At 45.3% G+C, this 19,466-nt stretch overlaps 1 long non-coding RNA gene across 1 annotated transcript; it reads left to right on the top strand.

Annotated features, from left to right (window-relative positions):
• The first annotated feature begins 5,944 nt into the window (after positions 1–5,944).
• LOC141503989 (uncharacterized) lies at positions 5,945–6,705 on the top strand. Its single transcript, XR_012473173.1, has 2 exons — positions 5,945–6,032; positions 6,217–6,705. It is a non-coding gene; the product is annotated as an uncharacterized LOC141503989 (long non-coding RNA).
• The last annotated feature ends 12,761 nt before the right edge of the window (positions 6,706–19,466 follow it).

Raw genomic sequence — 19,466 nt, 5'->3', positions numbered from 1 at the left:
CATCCTCCAACAGTCTGTAGGGTAAATTCAGCCTTCCCCCACAAACTACCCAGGCTACCTTAATGAGAAAAGGTAGTCACAAATAATGCACAGGGTCCCCAAGAAGAAAAATTTGGAACCTCCAACATCAGCTGAAAGACTCCTCTTGGGCAATGATAGGTTTCCTACTCCAAATATTTCCTAAAACCTGCCTGATGGGCGTTATCAAGAACCCAACATTCCCTCAGGACAAAATGAGGCCTTCTAGTCTCTCCTCAGATCAACTAATGGGTAAATTAACACCCTCAAATACCAACTAAGAACCCCCTGCTGTGCAAGATCACTCCAAACCCTTCGATCTCAGTCTCCTGCTGGGATAAGAGATTCCTGCCAAGTCCTCCTCAGACATTCTGATAGGGAAACTCTTTCCCTAGAAATAACTCCTCTGCTGACAGTCTGCTGGACAAAGTTAGCCTCAAGGCTCCCTCAGTAGACAAAGTACAGAAACTTAGCCCTTCCCAACTCTATTCAAGCCTGAGAACCATAGTAAGTCTCCCATAGAGCACTTCCTGTCCATTTAAGGGGCAAATTCATCCTCCCAAGGCTTCCCCTGCTAGGCAAACAAACAACACAAGTTCTCCTTAGAAACCCCACTGGATAAAGTCACCAGCCTATCGGTCCTCGGACATCTAGTAGAGGAAATGCAGCCAGCAACACTTAATACCTCAACCATCTAGTTGAGCAATCTGGGCCATCACCCTCCTCACTTTCTGCAAGTGGGCAAAGGTATTCCCTCCAAGCTCTCCTCAAGACTCCACAACTGAAACTTATTCCCAGGACACCACCTCAGGCCAATCTGCTTGGAAAATCACACCCAAAGCAATTCCTATGATCCTCCTGCTGGGATTGGTTAAGTCCTCAAGTCTTCTTCTAACTGTCTGTTATTTGAATTCAGCCTTCCCCCCAAACTACCCAGGCCACCCTAATGAGAAATAATAGCCCCCAATAATGCACAGGGGCCCCCAGAAGAAAATTTGGCACTTGGGACATCAGCTGAAGCCGCCTCCTCTTGAGAACTCTTACATTTCCTTATCCCTATATTACCTTAGACTCAGCTGATGGACATTATCACCAACCTAACCTTCCCTCAGGGTAAAATGAGGCCTTCCCATACTTTTGCAAATCACCTGACAGGTAAAGTAACACCTTCAAATGCCAACTCAGATTCCCCAGCTGGGCAGAATCATTCCACAGGCTTCCGTCTTAGTTTCCTTTTGGGAAAAGAGCGTCCTATCATGTCCTTCTCAGACATGTTGATAGGCAAATTCTGTCCCCACCAATAACTCCTCAGGAGACAGTCTGCTGCAGCTCCTCTGTCAGCACTAGTCTGGCTGGACCAGCAACAAGCTCCAGGCTCATTATGGACTCCCTGGGGAGTGAGGTGGGTGAGGAGAGGGGAGAAGTGTTGCTTTCTCCAGGATAACCTGAGGAGATGATCCATTCCACTTTCAGCAAGGGCACAATGATAGACTGGGCTGGTTAAAAAGGAAAGTGTTTTTATCCCATTCAACTACAACCTCAAAAAATTCTTACAAGATGATGTCCAGGTTTGGACTTGGGGATTCCTACGGAGATCACAGCTACTAGGCAAATTAGGGTAAAAATATATTTTAAAGTAATTCTATTTCTTTCCATTTTCAGCTCTTTCTTTTTGAAATTTATTTCTTTTGCTGATATTTAAATAATCATAGTGAAGGTAGACTTAGAAAATTTCTTGGATATTTACTGTTTGATATCAAAATTCTTTTTAAAACTTTGAATTTTTTAAAAATCATTTACAAAATCGAATCAACTATGTTACATAAAATGAAATAAAAGCAATTTACCCAGGGATTCCTTGTCAAGATGATCTCTAGGGACCTTAAGAGAACTTCTGACCCCATTTCATGCATTGTTTATATCAGGGATTTATTTTTTTTCAATTTGCACAATACATTTTTATTAAAGACTTTATTAGAGTTTTACAATTTTTTACCCAAACTTAGTTCCCTCCCCCACCCCCCACCCCCCCTCACAGAAGGCTATTTCCCAATCTTTACTTTGTGTCCATGTTGTACATTGATCCAAATTGAGTGTGAGGAGAGAAATCATATCCTGAGTCTGAGGGAGATGTAGAGAGGAGGCCAGAGGCCAGGCTCACCTGACAACCTGAACTCAGATCAGTTCAGATGTCAACTCCTCAGCTCTTTCCTTTCTGACTAATGCCAGCAGGACCTATTGTCCTTGGTAAGCATGAGTCCCAAGGGACTGAGAGCTCATGTCAGAGCCAGGGCTGCCCATTCTCCATCTCATCAAATCTCAAGTATGAATAACCACTGGCCTTTTGTGCAGCCCTCTCTTGGCTGAGCAAGATCCAGGTTCCTTATTCACCCAGTTCATTTTCTCCTTTACCTTCCAATTCAGAGCCAAGACAGCCAGAAAGGAATGTGGTCACAAGCCCCTAAAGACCCTTTGAGTGCCCAGTGGAGAGAGTTAGAGGTGGCTACCCCGTTCCTCTCTCATATGCAGACAGGGACACAAAGGATTTGCAAGGGGAATCCAGGCAAGAGCACTCCAGCAGCCACCCCATTGGGGCTGGTGGGTCCGTTCTCACCCCACCTGACATGGGGCCTGATCCAGAGTCTCCTGGGAGCTGCCCCTGGGGGGAAGAAGCTGCCTCAATAATCCTTGGGTCTTTTGGTGATTACAGAAAAGTGCATTTCTGTATCTTCACATTCAAACTCTGTCTCAGGGGCTTCTTTTATGCCAATCATCAAAAACAGTGATTGAAACTTCTCAATAGATGTTTCTGTGTGTGTGTGTAAGTTTGTGTCTTTAGAGAATAAGTGAATCAGCCAAGGACTGAATGAATGGAGTAGTCACTGAAGGAGGTCAAGGGGCAGAGCTCTGACCAAGCAATGGGGTGGCAGAAAAGCCAGACTGTCCTGTTCCCAAAGAATAGGAGAGAAATCTGAAAGAAAAAGTAGAGGTGGCGACAGCTGCAATTCATGGAGAGTTGGAAGGTCCTTAGGTGGCAACAGGTTATTGGTTATTGGCTCATGCCATTTTGTGATGGTAAAATCATCCTAATTGCTCAGATTGACCCATTTCAGTTTCTTAACAACTTTGGGTGAAAGAATTTGATTTTCTAGGTCTCTGGTAGCTGTTTTTTGATCCCTGGCTGGAATCCTGGCCAGGCTGCTTCTCCACAGAGGTTCTTCCCAAGTGATCTAGGTTGATCCTGGACTGTATTTGTGACCCAGATCCTGTCCTATCTCTATCATTGTCTGTGAAGAGATGGTGGTCAAGGTCTAGATGAAAGCTTGACTCACCTAGAACCTGTTGCTCCCTCTCCCTCCCAGGGAGCTTGTCCTAATCCATAGCTATCATGTGTGGCAGTTGGGGGAGGTGAATGGAATTACTGAGCCCTTCTCTGTGGTAGTTGTTCCCATAGATGATGACTAAGGTCTGACAGGTGAACAGGACTTGTGTGCTGGGAGACTGCTATCACCACCAACACTACTGAGTTTATGATTCTTGGTGACAACAGAACTTGATGGGGATATGTGGAAGGGTAGAACTATTTTTAGAGTAATATAATAGGTGCAGGTGGTGAGCTGGCAGCCTTAAGAGAAAATTCTCTACCTTCCACTCCTCTCTTTTCACTCTCCTCCCTTTCCCTTGCCTCTCCTCCTCTTTCCCTCTTCCATTACCTTCCCTCTCCTTCACTGCTCCCTGCTATAGTCTCTCCTGTCCTCTCCACTGTCTCTACTGTCCTCTATCCTTTGTTCTCTTCTCTCCTCTCTCTTCTTTATGTCTTCTCTCTCATGCCCTCTTCTCTCTTCTTGTGCTCTGCTCTCCTTTCCATTTCTCTCTCCTTTCCCTTCCTCTTTTCTTCCCTGCTTCTCTCTCTCTCTTTTGCCAACTGTATTTCTCCCTCTCCTTCCTCCTCTCTTAATACTGTCTTTTCTTTCCTCTCCAAACTCCATTCTTCTGTTTCTTCTCTCCATATCCACTCCAATCCACTAGTTTGTTCTTTGCTCTTGATGAAGTGCAGGATTTCTCACTAGCATCATCCAGGTCAACCTTTATTTTAAGCTTTATCCAACAGACAGAAAACTCTTTTAATGTATAGCTTGACCAAGAAGCAGGGGCCCAGTGAGGACCTGAAACCATCCCTGTGCTGACAATCACTGCAGAGACCAACATTGTTCTGGGCAAGCTGAGGTGGAATGCCCTGCCTAACTCATTACTAAGGACAGCACTGTTAGACATCCTTGTAGGAATCTGGGCAACTTGGGTAGAGGGCATTTCTAACTTCCCCTTTGATCAGGATGAAGAGTAATGACTATCCCTTGTACCTGAATAAATGCACACTCAAACATCCACATGGAAATCAAGATGAAATGGAAGGATCCAGTACATGACCAGAGTCTGAGGATGTTTCTTGCTGGAAACAGCGGTTATGAGGATTTATGGATCGGGAAAGTTGACCCAAAGATTCCACCCCTCACTTGGCCCCCAGCAGACACACTGTGACTGCCAACACTAATTCCCTCGGAAACTTCTCCCCTCCAGTTCCATCACCTTGTATGACCCCTCTGCAGGTGACCCAGCAGATCCAAGGCTGGTCACTGTTCTTTGGGCGTTTAATGCCATGGCTCATCCTACAGTTCCTGGGAGGTGGAGGTGACTTGAGCTCATCCCACCACTTATTACCTGGATAAGGAATCTCAGGCAGAGTCTACACTTTTGAACCACAGACAGCCTCAACCCCAAGCCCCTAGACCTTTCTAAGGGGTCCTGTAATCATAGATCGACTGCCTGGAGCATTAGGAGGAAAACAGTTCTCAGAAAAAAGACCAAAAAGGAAGCTGCGTGGGGAGGAATGATAGGATAACTCTGCCATTTCTGCTCCCACCATGAAGGGATGGGAATGGAACCTGGTGGTGTTTAGACTTACAGTGGACCAGCTAAAAGTTTTCCTGTACCAGTGATAGAATAATAAAAGGACGCCCAGGGAATGTATGCTCCATTTATGAAAGCAGGTGGGGAGGGGGGAAGCTCAGGAGAAAATGGTGGTGGTGGTGGTGGTGATAAAGCAGAAGGGGGTGGGAATTTTAACAGGACAGATCAGATCGCTACCCTTTAAGCATTCCTCACATCTTTGCAATCCTTAGTATTAATGATAGTGACAGAGACAAGCCCTCTCACCAACAAGATAGATACAGGAATTGATGAGTAGCTTTTTACATGATGTAAAGGGGCCTCATTACATAATTCTTGAATAATAAAATAATGTAGACATATTTTACTTATTTCAGCATGTGTCACTAAGATGATGGTATTTGTGAGTCACTCCCCCCTGAAGGACGATGCTCAGGAACATCTCTGTTGAATAAAAATGACAGCAACTCATGGCTTTCTGGGGAACAGGGGCCCTGGCTTTTTTTTCTGTATAATACTGAGAATGGGGTCAGAAGAAATCCATTTAAATCGAATCACCAATTTAGGAGCTTCGTGACCCTATACAAGTCACCTAACATGAGTTCCACCCCATGATCTGTGTGTGTGTGTGTGTGTGTGTGTGTGTGTGTGTGTGTGTCTAGTCCTGTGAGACCCACTGCTGGGTTGGAGACTCCCTTCCTGATGGAAAAATGGAAACCTCCTAGACTACCTTCCCCCTACTCAGATTAGTTCTAGGTTGGTTCTTGTCCAAGGAATTCTTTGTTTGGTTTCTGTTTCATGAATAAATAACAAAGGTCCATAAATCAAATGGTCAACACATCTCTACAGGCTTTCATGACTCCCCAGTGATGTCATAGAGTTTTACCATGTAAGACCCATTATTACATAGGGGTCTCGCCCTAGCCACAGAAGGAGATATAAAGAGGCAACTATCCACCCAGTCACAGACCCAAAGTCAACCTGGTTATACCCCATCAATTGAGAGCTCTGTGGACTCTCTTGGGCCGCAAACCATCAATCTGAAAGGATGCCTATCCCTATTCCAGGTGAGTAAGACAAGTGGTACTAGATCCCAGGCTCAGTTTGTACAGTCCCCAGCCTCTTCTGAGGTTCTCTGTCACAATTTTGGAAACCGCCTTCAACTCCTACTGGTCATTCTTGGGGGATTGGTTCCCAATCCAGGGGACCTGGAATTAGGTAGAATGATTTTCATAAATCTTTCCTTTGCAGAAGTTTGGCCAACTGAACCACAGCAAAATGCTCCCTCTACTCGGATCTTTGATTTCATCAGACACTGAGCCCATCTTATTTCTGTAAGAATCCCCTGAAGAAGATTCAACATGAACTTCCTTTGTTGTGAAGACCAGCATCCTCAATTGTTCAGGATGGAAGGACTGAGTGCTCCAACCACTATGCAAACAAGGTTTTCTCCAAGTCACCTATGGAGAAGGTTCCAGAAAACATCTGTGTGGGGTCGCTCTGTGGTCATGACTGGTTCCAAGAGATTACACTCATTCTGAGGCTACTGATAATCATCATTAAGGTGAGGCAGAGCTGTCCCCTGATGCTAGGAGTAATAGACATGGCAACCTCAGCCAACATCATCCTTTGGCTACTTGCCGAGACCAGTTAAGGAAATATCTCCATTGCCTGGCATCTCTGTATTGGGCATGTTTTTTTTTTTCAGATCATCCAATAAAAAAGGTTGACAGGGTTCAATGATTGTATGTTTGTGTTTATTTTTTATGAGACGTAAGATCTGTCTCTAAAGTAATCCTTAATCAGTAGGGCCTCAGTGATGTGAGGGTTGTTCCATGGAAGGGGCCTGATGAATCCTGTCCAGAGTCCAAAGTCTCCAAGCTCCCTGCTTGCTCCTATTCTTCCTCATCCCCTAATAACACTCAAGACCACCTCATACTAGGGAGATAAGTGTCATATTCAGCTTTCATTGGGATTCCCTGTGCTGGTTTATACCCCGGTCCAAAGCAGGGTTTGGTTTCCTGTGTCTTTGACAACGACCAGATGTCATTGCCATCCAATCACTTTAGGAACAGAGGTGCTCAGGTCTCAGAGAGACCCCAATTTACCCTGAAACACATCAGTACAAACCCTTCTTTTTGGACAATTTTCTAATGTTGGTGATGATGATGCTCAAATCTCCGGAAGACAGTCTTGACATAGCTTTCATCTGGTCCTCCCACCTGCAATCCTTTTAAGGATTTGTCTATTCCATAAAGAATTGAAATGAAAGGGTTTTCCCTTTTCCTAAAACCAGGCCTTTTCTTCCAGAAACTGAAAGAGGTTCTAGGACATGAAGGGCAATGCCAAACTTAGTCACCCCCTCCCCAAATCTTCTACCTTTCAGCTCTCCCCAGGGGGCCTGGGTTCAGCTGGGACTGTGTCGGGTTTCAGGGAGGCCCCCTGCTGTACTGCACCTTGATGCCCCATGGAGAAAATGGCCCCGTCTGCATTCATCCTGCCATACCTGCCTCTAGTTCTTTTTCATGTTTATGCGATAGTGGGACCTGTTTCTCCCAGAGTTTTAGTTTTACTTTGTTTTGATGCAGCCATGAACAGGAGAGTGGGTTGAAGAGCAGAGTTTTCTGCTAGAGAAGAGTCCTGACTCTCAGTTCCATCTGCTTAGGATGGGAGGGGGGCATTATAAGGGACAAAACGTTGGCAGACATAGTGGAGGGGCACCTTGACATATTTATAGAATGTGATGCCTTGACCTTGGGCCTGCTGGCCTTAGATGGTGGGAGTCAGAATCACAAAAACACAACCAAGGGCAGAATAGGAAGAGGAAGGACAGAGACAGAATTAAGCAAGTTCAGGTCCTCACCCCGCTATCACTCAGCAGGGATCACCAGGGACACAAGAGGGGTTGGAAAGGGGGACACAGACACGCAGATAAACTTTTCAAATGTGAAGCCTTGAACATCTCCCTGGTTATGTCTGAACTAACCTTACTTCTGGACCAGAAGCCCCCACTTACTCATGTCCAGAAGTCTTGGGTGGGGAAAGAGCATAAGAATGGGACCTGGTGCTCAATTATTGGTATGTTTCAGAACTTTCTTTTTCAATTTATTCTGTATAGAATTCTGGAATCTTTATTGTCCCCCTAGGAGTCAGAGGATGGGGCATGGGGGAAATCCCTCTTCAACTACTCCCCATTTGTTCACCTAAAGTGAAATGATGGTAAAGTGTCTTTTAGTGTATTTGTGTGTGTGTGTGTGTGTGTGTGTGTAACAGAGTCAGAGAGAAATCAGCCAGGAGGTGATGGAGGAACGAGGGCTGGGAGAGGGTCTCCAGTTAGAGGCTGGTATCAGGGTCAGTATGGAATCAAGACCCCAGGAGGAAGGAGGACTTGGGACAGTGAGGATGTTAGGAGACTGAGAACCCCAGTCTCCAGTTACCCTGAAATTTTGCCATGTAGTCATCTTTGACTAAAGGGGGCATGTCCTGCCAGAAGAGTGCAAGGGCAGTCACTGCTTGCCAACCATGAGCCACCCCTTTTGCTGGTTCCTAGGGAACCCAGCAAAGGCAGGAAGCCTGGAATTTTTGTACAATACCTCTGAATGGAGGCAAATGAAACATCTTGGATTCTTCCAGCTTGTGTATAAAAAGTATAGCAGAAAAAGAAAATTGAATCTATTAGGTAAGCAAAAAATTCAAAGGAGGATACCTTTGGGAATTGTTTAATTAAAGCCTCATCTTTCAGCCAGACGCCATAGCCTGTTGAAATCAAGGCTGGATAAGGGGCAGTTTACAGTTACCCAGGCATACCTGGAGAACAGAGTCTGGAGCTGGTTTCCCCAAAAGACACCATGGGCATGTCCCAGATCACATGTCCTGAGGGAAACTCTCTCTGCTTAGCTTCAAGTGGCTACTATGGATCAGGGTCCTACTCCCCTATTTGAGGCTTGTTCTCCAAGTCAGTGAAGTGGCTACAGGAATGGGGAAAGTCACAGAATCGGAAGGAATGTCTGAATGTTTGCTCCTAAGGCAGGTTCCCACCAGACTCTAGAAATGATCCCTTTCTTTCCCAGGGTTTCTGAAAGGTCCAAAGAACCATCGAGTGAAGGAGACTGGATCAGAAAAGACTGTGTTAACAATAATGGAAGGAGGCCCAGGTGGGGAAATACAGTGCTGGTCTAACCTCTGGCAGCTGTTGAGGAAAGGGGAGACTTTAAGGGAGCCCTGCTGATAGGAATGCAGATTTGTGGGGGAATACAGAATACAATTTTGTTTCTTCTGCTTTCATAATTTTCCCCATCACTTTCATCCTTAACTTTTTAAATCCCATTCTATTTTCCTACCTCTCTTTCTTGATTTCTTTCTTCCCTCTTTCCCATTATAAACAAATATATATATATATATATATATATATATATATATATATATATATATATATGTATATTTAGCAGGAGTGTAAGAGAAAGCCTAGATATTTCTTTTATTGAAATTCAGTTTTCTATCCCTACACTGCGGATGATCATTAAAGTCTCAGGTAGGGTTCAGATTCAGGATGAGACCCCCTGCAGTGAAAATCTTATTAAATCTTATTAATCTTATTAACCTTATTAAATCTTATTAATCTTATTAAATGGGTGAGGTTTGCAGCACTTGAGATGTAAATTGACTCCCATTTTTTCATTGTTTATTATAAAGTTTGCTTCCTGATCTCCTCATTCTTCAACCCTCTAACTAATTCAGGCCACATGTAGGGAAGCACAGGGAATTCCCCTTTTGCCCTCAGCGACCAGAAAAGGAACAAGGCTATAAAATCTGAGTTGGGGCTCGACTGCAGGCTGGTCTCCTCTTTCTCTGGCTCAGTCAGCTCTGCTTGACTATTCTTTTATCTCTGTCACTCTTTCCCTCGCTCTCTCTCTCTCTTGCTCTCTCTCTGTCACTGCCTTCTTCTCTGCTCTCTATGTCTATTGCTCATTCTGTCTTCAGTGCCTCTGACCTTTCCAGAGAAATTTTTAACTATTTACTTTGCAAATATCTCATAATAAAATCCCGAGGAGTTTTAACATCACAGAGAACGTGAGAATTCCCTCTCCTTTCCAGTGGCCTTCAGTCTTCTGTCTTCAATCTCTAAATCTTTAATAATTGGCAACACCACCTGGAGGCTTCTTCAACCACTTGCTCACATTCACACCTTTTAGTTTCAATAGAGTGAATCTGGAATGTCCTTTCAGATTTGGGACCTTTTCTCCTTATGAATTCATTGCATCAGGAATTCTGGGAAGGCTTATCTATACTCCTGGGGGATAGGGAAGGAAGAGGACTTGATCCAGCTATAACCCACAGTGCCCATCCCCCTGAACACCTGAAGGGTAGAGCAAGTGCCCAGTCCCTGTGTGCAGTTGTTTCTACATGAGATGGGGGAGGGCATACCCAGAAGGACTAAGGTGGAAAGAAAGGGGTGGTTCTATGGGGTGGAAGGGAGCCTAAATCCGCCTTCCCCAGACATCCTCCCTCCTCTACCCATTGCCCCAATCTCAGGTACTGTTGCTCTTTGACTTTAGGGTAGCAGTTCCTACAAGGGCAGATGGGAGAAACAAAAACTACCTGCCTAAGTGCTCCTTTAAAAACAGCAATGATGCATAGGAGATGACTGAAGAGTAGAAACAATGACATCCAGAGGCCCTTTGACCTTCCTGCTGTTTCAGGGAGGTAAGAATTACCTCAGTGGATACTGAACCATGAGAATGACAGAAGCTTTCTCACCATCATGGAGAACAACCCAACAATCTTCTCATACCCTGCCTACTGTAGCTAGCTAGTTTTAGCAATTTGGGGACACATATGGTGGGGGTGAGTGGGAGGATGATTTCCTAAATATACTAAAGGAAGAACAAAGTTTAAGTAGACAGACAAGAAAAAGCAATTTGAGGGAGAGACATTTTCCCCAGTTTCTCCATGGACTGTGGAGGTCATTCAGTGTTGGAAACATGAGATGATCATGATCCCCATATTGTCTTCTCAGTGCATTTTTCTGAAGGACAAAATGTTGGAACAAGACAAATAAAACAGCAACTTTATGCAAAACTTTTCACGCTGCTCAATAATAAAATGGCTAACATCTGGTGTGTAGAGTCAGGAAGATTCAGGGAAATTCCCGAGTTCAACTTTGACCTTTCATACTGTGTGAAACTGGATGAGTCTCTAAGACTTTTTGGCTCAGTTTCCTTATCCTCTATAAAAGAAGAAAGTAGAAATCTATTCTGAGATCTTTGCCAAGAAAATCCAAATGGGGTCACAAAATTTTGACACAGTTGAACCACTAATATTTAGATGTCAAACATAATCACCATAATCTCAAGATCACAGGATTCCACAAATCAGTGGCCTCCACCCCACCTTTGCTGGAGTCTCTGGTGAGGGTTGGGACTTGGAGTACTTTGCCTTTTTCCCACAGCAGGACATCCTTCTGCATTTCCAGAAAGGGCAATACGTGCTAGGGGCTGAAAGATAGAACTGAGTTCCTTCAGTTCACCTGCCCAGGGCTTCCCCAGTTCTCTCTCTCACAAGTCTATATTGAGCTTGGACTGTGTCTTGGTCCAGCACCATTCCAACTGGACTGGACTCTCCATTCCATGATGGAGACCATGCCATCCTCTGAACCCAACCTTTCCAACCTGGTCCCAATTCTGTGTCTTGTTCTAGGAATGGTGGTAAAGTTGAAGCAAGGGAGGCTTTCTGACAAAAACACAATCAATGAGATAACAGGAAGAGGAAGGACAGAGAGTCAATGAAGTAGGTTTTTAACCACTTTAGGGCTGGTTTATGGGTCAGTATGACACCACAGAGGACTGAGGAGGGGGGAGGATACAGACAATGTCAATGCTGGAAGCCTAATGACCCCCATCCCAGACCCCCTGCAATCCCATCTGCTGCTCATCCCTGACATGGCCATGTCCTGACAGCAGAGAGCACAGGCAGTCACGTTTACCCATCATGTGCCCCTTCCAGTGCTGGGTCAGAGCGAGCCAAGTAAAGGCTGGAAAACCTGTATCCTGAATTCTGGAAGCTCAGAGACTAAAGATAAAGAACGAACCAGTTAGAAAGAACAAGGAGCACATGTTCTCTAGGCTAGATGGCAGACAGGTCAGCACAGAGGGAAGAGGTCCTAGTACCCAAGGGGCACCTAGACAGTCCTCCTGCATCTAGGAGAAGGTGCATGACCTGGACCATAAAGTCAGAGGATGACCCTGCTCCTTCCTCCATCCTCATCATCCTCCAGTCCTACCCTCACACACCCGCCAAAACCGCCCTCCAACTCTCCCAAGACTTTCCCCCTTGTACACCTGGCACTGGCGAGGGGAACTCCAAATATATTTTTTTCTTTTTGGGATGTGAGCTTTCCACCCTCTCAAGAAGCCTGATGGGATAATGAGAAACCACCCACTTAATAAGGCCTGCCTGGACTAGGACCCCTTTAATGGAGTCCTCAGGGGAATAGGAGAGTGATTGTGAGAAAAGAGTGAGTACACATCCAGAACAGTGTTATCTAGAAGAACCAGAACATGCATATCTTCAAGATGAGAAAGAGAGCAGGCCCTCAAGAGGAAAGACCATCAGCTGCCAAGGTCTCTCCATTGCACTGGTCTCTATAGAGAGGGAGAGGCTTGGGAGTGTCCTGGAAGCAAGTGTCCTTGGGAAGTGTCCAGAGCAAAGTCTGACAGGGAACTTCATACCATGGAACAAGTTTATTCAGATCTTTTCATTCTTCAATTATCTTCTCTTTTCACTTTTGCGGGAAGGTTATTATTTGCTTCCTTTTTAAAGGGTAAGGATTCCAGACTGGAGACCTAGAACAGTTCAACACAACTCTGAGACCCCAGGACACATTGCCTTCTCAACGATCAGGATAAGGCTTACTTTGATCAAAAGAGAAAACACTTCTCCCTCCACCCACAAAACCTCGAAGAAGAGAGAAATAATCTCAAAGGATATGAAGGACAGTGGTGAGATGAATACAATCTCTAGGTACTGGGTATCAGAGGAAAACTCTTGCTAAAATATTTTACTAATTATCTTCGTTCCCTTTTGTTTCTTCTTTCTCCTGGAATTTTTATGGTTGGTTGGTTCTTTTCCTTCATTGTCACCATGCCTGAGGGACAACTGGAAAGCACTTCCAAGAAATGGCTTCCCCTTTGGACACTGATGGCCCCAGGTTGTCCCAGACCAATGTCATCAGTGAACATAGAGCTCCCTCTGCTTTACTGTTGGGTGGTTGATTTAGACAAGGATCATACTCCTTCCCTGAGCTTCACTTCCCATGTCATAGATTTGTCTACAGGAAGGAAGGCGATCCTAGAATCAGATGTACTGGCTGAAGCTTTTCTCTTAGGGAGCATTCCTACTTGACTCTATAAAGTTTGGCAAAAGATTGTGTCAAATAAAATTGTGGCCAAGGAATGGTCACATCACAAATAATGGACTGGACAGTTTCAGTTGTGTGGATTGTGACAAGAGGAGGCCCAAAGGAACCAGGGTATAGGTGCAAGTCTTACCAATGGCGGCTTTGTAGAGGGGAGCCACTTTGGAGATCTCTGCTGGTGATGTAGGGCTATGGGGGATCAAGTCAGGTCCTATCAGGTTTCCCCTGGTTCCAAACAAAGCCTCACCTCACCTCATTCTGAACCTGAGCCTTCCAGAGTCCTGGGGGGGGAGGGCAGCTCTCATCTTTCCCCAACAGTCAGACAAGGATGGCTAGCACTAGAACCTTGGAGTTAGAGGAGTTCCATGATTCTTTGTTGTACAATGTCCACAGTCATCAAGGAGGAGAAAAAACTATTGCTTACAGGCATCTACCTTTCTCCCCTCCATGAGACACTACTGTTCACCACCTGCAGACTACATTTCCCTTAGAAACTGCCTTTGCTCCCCCACCCCAAAAGTGTCTCAGATGCAGAAAGCAAACCCAGCCTTTTTCTCCAGAAGATCCCAAATTGCTATTGCACTGCCTAGGCATAGTGGGGAAAGGGGTTGGGTGCATAATGATGATGATGATGATGATGATACAGAGTCAGTCAGGTACTTTATGGTTTTGCTCAGATACCACATTCCTGAAGCTGGATGACTACCCAGCTACCCCTAGATATTACTGCTTCCTGCACCCCGATGTCTCTTTACATTTTTAGACCAGTTCAGAACTCCAGTATGTATATTTAATTACATCCTCCTTCTTTCCCCTAGAGGGCAGTGAACAGTTAATTTCAGTTTTTCTATCAGTCCCATTATCCATGAGAGAGACTTGCACATGCTGGGAGCCCAAGTTATGCTGGGAGTCTCATTGACTGCAGTGGCACTTCCTAGTCAAAGATGTGCATTACTTGGAATTATGGCACCAGTTAGGTAGACTGTTATAGGAGGCAGGGTGGCAAGATGTATTCCTGTTCTGTTCATACTCACTGCTTCTACCTACCAGTCCCTCATCATCCCAATCCTCCTTGGACATTCTGCTCTCCTGATCCTGACTGCCCACCCCTCCATAACACCCACCCAGGGGCCTCTTCCAGCACTTTCAGACTAAGCAGTCCAAAGTAAGTCTTTCCCCCCACTCCAGGATTCTGAATTCTGCTGGACCCCACCTTTCTCTGTCATCTTTCCTCTGACTTTGCCCTTGCCCAACTACCTGCGAGAGAAGCCCTTTACTCTTGAGTTGGACAATGAGAGCACTCTGCAGCTTCATCCGGGAGCAAATAAGACCCTATCTCCACATCTCACCTCTCATGAGTCCAAATATGCCTTCCCAAAATTGGTGACAGACTGAATTCAAGAGGAAAATAAAATCCGGAAATACTCCAGTTCTGGAATACTACACCCCATTGCCTTTACTTAAACCAGGTTGTGGGTCCTGCTAAGAGGGTGTGCATGGAGAGATATCATTAATTCATAAATCACCAGGCACAAGTTCAAGATTTCCTGTTCAGTATTCACATAAGGGGGTGGGGGGGGGGGGTCCCTGCTTACCTACCAGTTGTTTTGCAGGGTTTACCCAGACCCACTCTCACCCACTGTAGGATCAAAAAGCTGAGGGTCCTTATTCTGAACCTGCTTCAATCTCAGCCCTTCCCTTTACTCTCTCACAGTTTTTGTTCAGTTCCTCAGCAGTGCCAGACTCTTCCTGGGCTTGTGGACCAAACCTCTTCCTCCTAGAGTTGACCAGCAGCTTCAAAGATTTCCTTTTTCTCCTCTTCTACTGGCGACTGTATAAAAAGTCAAGAACTAAATCACAAATATACTTCAATGCCATGAGCCTCTTTGCCAGCCCCAAGGAGAAGCCCCCAAGTGGGCCAGGCTGGCAGGATACAGGCAAGGGGCATCACCGTCTCCACCAGAGAAAGCAACACCTCGTTCAGCACCGGTATGACTGGACAGCAACAAGTTCCAGGCTCACTATGCACTACCTGGGAGTGATGGGGGCTGGGAGAGGGGAGAAATGTTGAGCAGGTGGGGAAAGTTGGTTGCTGGCTGCTTCCCCTTGTTGCCAGGCCTCAAGTTAGACTGGCTTGGTTACAAGGACAAGAGCTCTCTGTCCCTCCCAGTGCTCCCACCCGGATGTGGAAGGTGGGGGGTCCCCCAGAATCCAGCTTTTGTCTCCTCTTGAATTCATTAAATCAGGATTTCTGGAAAGCCTTTGTTGTGCTCTATGGGGGGGGGTAGATGCCATGAGCTCTTTCATGGTAGATCGCCTGCCTGGCTGGAGGGGAACCTGCTTTAACAGGAGATAGTGGTGGGGTAGATGAGGAATGTTGCAGGAGCGGGAGGGAGAGAGGGAGTGTAATGTTGGGTGGTGGCGTGGTCTCATTTAACTTTTGGAACCTGTCCCTTGAGGGAGTTGGGCAGAGCCCAGGTGCCAGGTAGGAAGGGAAGAATGTTCCCAGAGGGAAGGAATCCAAGGGAGGATGGAACCTGAATCCACTTTGCCCAGATATCCTGGCTCCTCTCCCCATTACCACTGTCCCAGGGTCAGATGTTCCTTGACCTTGGGGTGACAGGGCCTGCAAGCCCTTAGAGCAAAGGCAGGACCAGCAACCAGGTCTTAGGTGCTGGGGAACCAAGGAGGGCAGAGCTGGGAAAAGGAGAGGAAGCAGGTAGACCTTAGATCCCACCAGATCATGGCTAACTGGCATGGCATGCTATTCCAGGGCAAAGGACGGTGCTACCATCAAGCTACACTTGGGCGAGAAGAGACTGGACTGGAGGGAGTAACAGCAGAAGCAAAAATTTATTGGAAAATGACTACAAATTCCTTCTATCATGTAACCCAATCACCTGCTGGTACCCCTCCCCCATTTTCTAGCTTGTTCCCATTAAGGGCTAGTGGGGAGGGACAAAGCTGGGCTTCCTTTCTCCTTCTGAGAAATGGATATTAAACTTCGTGGAAGAATAGCAGGAACTGCAGGTCATAAGAAGCTTCTCTCTCCTCTCCTCTCCTTCCTGCTCCAGGGACAGGGGAGCTGATACCATGATTGGTGGCAAGTGGAGGATATGGGAAAGAAGTGATCTTCAGATATTTGCCCAGCGTGTTTTTCTGAAACCTTACCTTAACATATCTGGTTCGAGAGTAATGGGATTGACAATACAATGTGTTTATCATAAACCAGAATTTGACTCAGTGGAGAAACAGTGGAAGTAATAATTTTCATGCAAGCCCAATAGAGACATTGAGCTCCTTTGGGTGACCAGATTGGGTGTGTGAATCCTGAATCCTGAATCCACCTTCCCCAGTCAAGGAACCCTCAAGTCTAGGATGGACAGAAAGAATGGTTAAGGAGGAAAGGGGGTAGATGGTGACTTGGCAACGTGAATGGGGGATGGATTCCTGATTCCTCCTTCCTCACTGCCTCTACCTCCTTCATTTGCTCCAGTTTCTCCCTCATGGAAACTTCTACTCTGTCAACCCCATGACTCCAAAGTTCCTAACACCTGTCTGACCTGCTCCTCCATTACCTTGAGTCTGGCCAATTCAAAACAAAAGAGGAACTGCCCACCTCCCCCTTCCTGAATTCTGTATGTGCCCCGCCTCTCCCTACCATCTTTCTGCTTGCCTAGGTTCCCTACTTCCCGAAGCAACATTCACTCTTGTGGAAAGTGGGGCTATTTTGGGGTGAGATGAACTCTGACATGTTACCTGTCTCTCCATACAGGTGAACAAAGTTTTCCCACAGTTCATGATAGGATGAATTGAAAACACTCTGGTAACACCCCAATTCTGAGGACCACAACCTTTTCCCCCAAAATTAAAGCAACCAATGTTCCTGAATAGTGTGACAGAGTCACAGAAAAATTCAGGCAGAAGGTCAAGGGCTCTTTCCCTTTCTAGCAGCCCTCCCTGCTGGTCCTCCAACCCTATCCCTTCTACAAGGAAAGCAAACTGAGGGGCCAGACCCTGAGACTGTTTCAATCCCAGGCCTTTCCCAACTCTCCTAATACAGCTTGAATTAAAAAAATAAAGAATCCAGGGTGGGGGGCTACTTTTCATCAGCTAGAGAAGAAGCAGCAAAACTAAGGCCAGTCTGGCCAGGAAGTATTAAAGGATGACAAGTAGGTAGGGGCAGCATCTTCCGCATCAGAAAAGGGAACTTCCAAACCCAGTAGCAGGGGTGTTGAATGTAAGGTAAAAAATTGTGGGTTCTTTACAGATTCCCTTGGAGCAGGTAGAGGGTAGTGCTTGTTTTGGTGGGGATGAATCCTTGGCAGAAGACATATGATTGATGCAAAACTCTGAGACCCCAAGAACACATTGCCTTCTCACAGATGAGGAAAAGACTTGGTTGGATCAAAAAGAAAGTCTTCCCATGCAGAGATTACCACACGGAATTTTTTTTAAGTAGTGGAAACATTTTGGGGATGACAATCTTGAATTCATAATTTACAGTGAAAAACATTGCCAAATTATTTTCCTAAATAATTATATTTTCTTTCCCTTTTGTTTCATTTGTTTCAGTAAAAATTCTAGATTTCCTAGACATTTTATATAATACCACTGAATGTAGATAAATGAAATGACTTGAATTATTCCAGCCTAGGGTTCCAAAACATAAGAAAAAAATTTGAATGTATATTTTAAGGAAAAATGTAAAGGGCTATTTTAGTTGGAATTATCAGGGATATTTAAGTTAAAAGCACCTGTTGATGGGTAGGGAGCAGGTCACAATTGACAGAGGGACTCCTGGAGAGCACATCCTAGAGATGGCTTAGCCATTGGACACAGGGGGATCCAGGATGTCCCAGATTATACATCCTGAGTGAACTATGAGCTCCCTCTGTTTTGTTCTGGGTGATTCAATTGGACAAAGATTCTTCTGGCTTGTTCCCCAGTTCAGAGGAGTGGCAATAGGAGTGAAGGAAGGTCACACAATCAGCAGTGAGGCCTGAAGCCTTTCTCTAGGGGTTGAGTGTCCACTAGACTCTAGGAATGATGACTCTTATTTCTATGTTTTTTGAAAGATCCACAGAATAGTCACAAAAAAAAGAGAATGGACAAAATAAGAATTCCCAGGGTCTGGGAATATGAAGAGGCAATCCAGAAGATCCAGGCTACAATTCTGTTCTAAGAACTGGCAACTGTTAAGGAGAATGGGACCTTAGAGGTTTCCTGCTGATGGTAATACAGGGTTGTTGGGAGGCAGAACAGGTTCTATCACATTTCCCCTGATTTATACTTTCCCTTTGTCTCTCTGTTCCTCACATCAAGTGATGCCACCCATAGAAAAGGGACCAAGTATTTCTAGTTTTTCAGGTCATACCAGAGACTAGCATAGCTACTGGCACAACCTTGTAGTTCAGTGCAGGCTGATGGTCTAGCTGTCTATAGGGCATGAGACATCAGGGTCAAAGATGGGCTTACCTGGCATTGCGGCATCAGGTGAGTAGACTGGCAAAGATTCCTTGTTTTCTGAAAGACCAGAAATTCTAGATTGGACAGAAGTAAAAGTCCTCTCAGTCTGCCTTCCTTCATCAGCCTGAAATCATCACCAAATCATGATGATGATGAAGATACAGATTCATTTAGTGACTTCAGGGTCCTGTTCCATCACCACCTTCCCGAAACTGGAAGATTGCCCAGATGCCACTGCTGAACCCAGAGTGAGACGGAGACCTGAGTTTAATAAGTTTAGAGATATTTATTTCCTAAGAACTGCCTGGGGATGAAGAGGACCCAAATCAGACAGTACCTGAGTGTTCAAGGGATAGGGTTTTTATAGTGTTTTGAGGGGGGATATTGAGAGCAAGCAGGATATGGAAACAAAGACAGCAGATGGATATATTGTCTTATCATAAACATGTAAACATAGATAGGGGACTAGACAGAGTGGGAAAGGGTCAGGGTCTTTGCGTTATGTTTGAAGATATTTCCTGAGATGGATGGAATCATGTATTCATGAGCTTTCCACAGGTTTCAGGGAGGGAAATTTAAAAACTTATGATTCCTGCTGCATCTGGTGAAGGGGGAGGCA

This window comes from Macrotis lagotis, unplaced genomic scaffold (assembly GCF_037893015.1).
Source record: "Macrotis lagotis isolate mMagLag1 unplaced genomic scaffold, bilby.v1.9.chrom.fasta BILBYCTG006, whole genome shotgun sequence".
NCBI lineage: Eukaryota > Metazoa > Chordata > Mammalia > Peramelemorphia > Peramelidae > Macrotis > Macrotis lagotis.
Note: the sequence above shows the minus strand (reverse complement) of the source record. Positions and strands in the feature narration are given on the sequence as shown.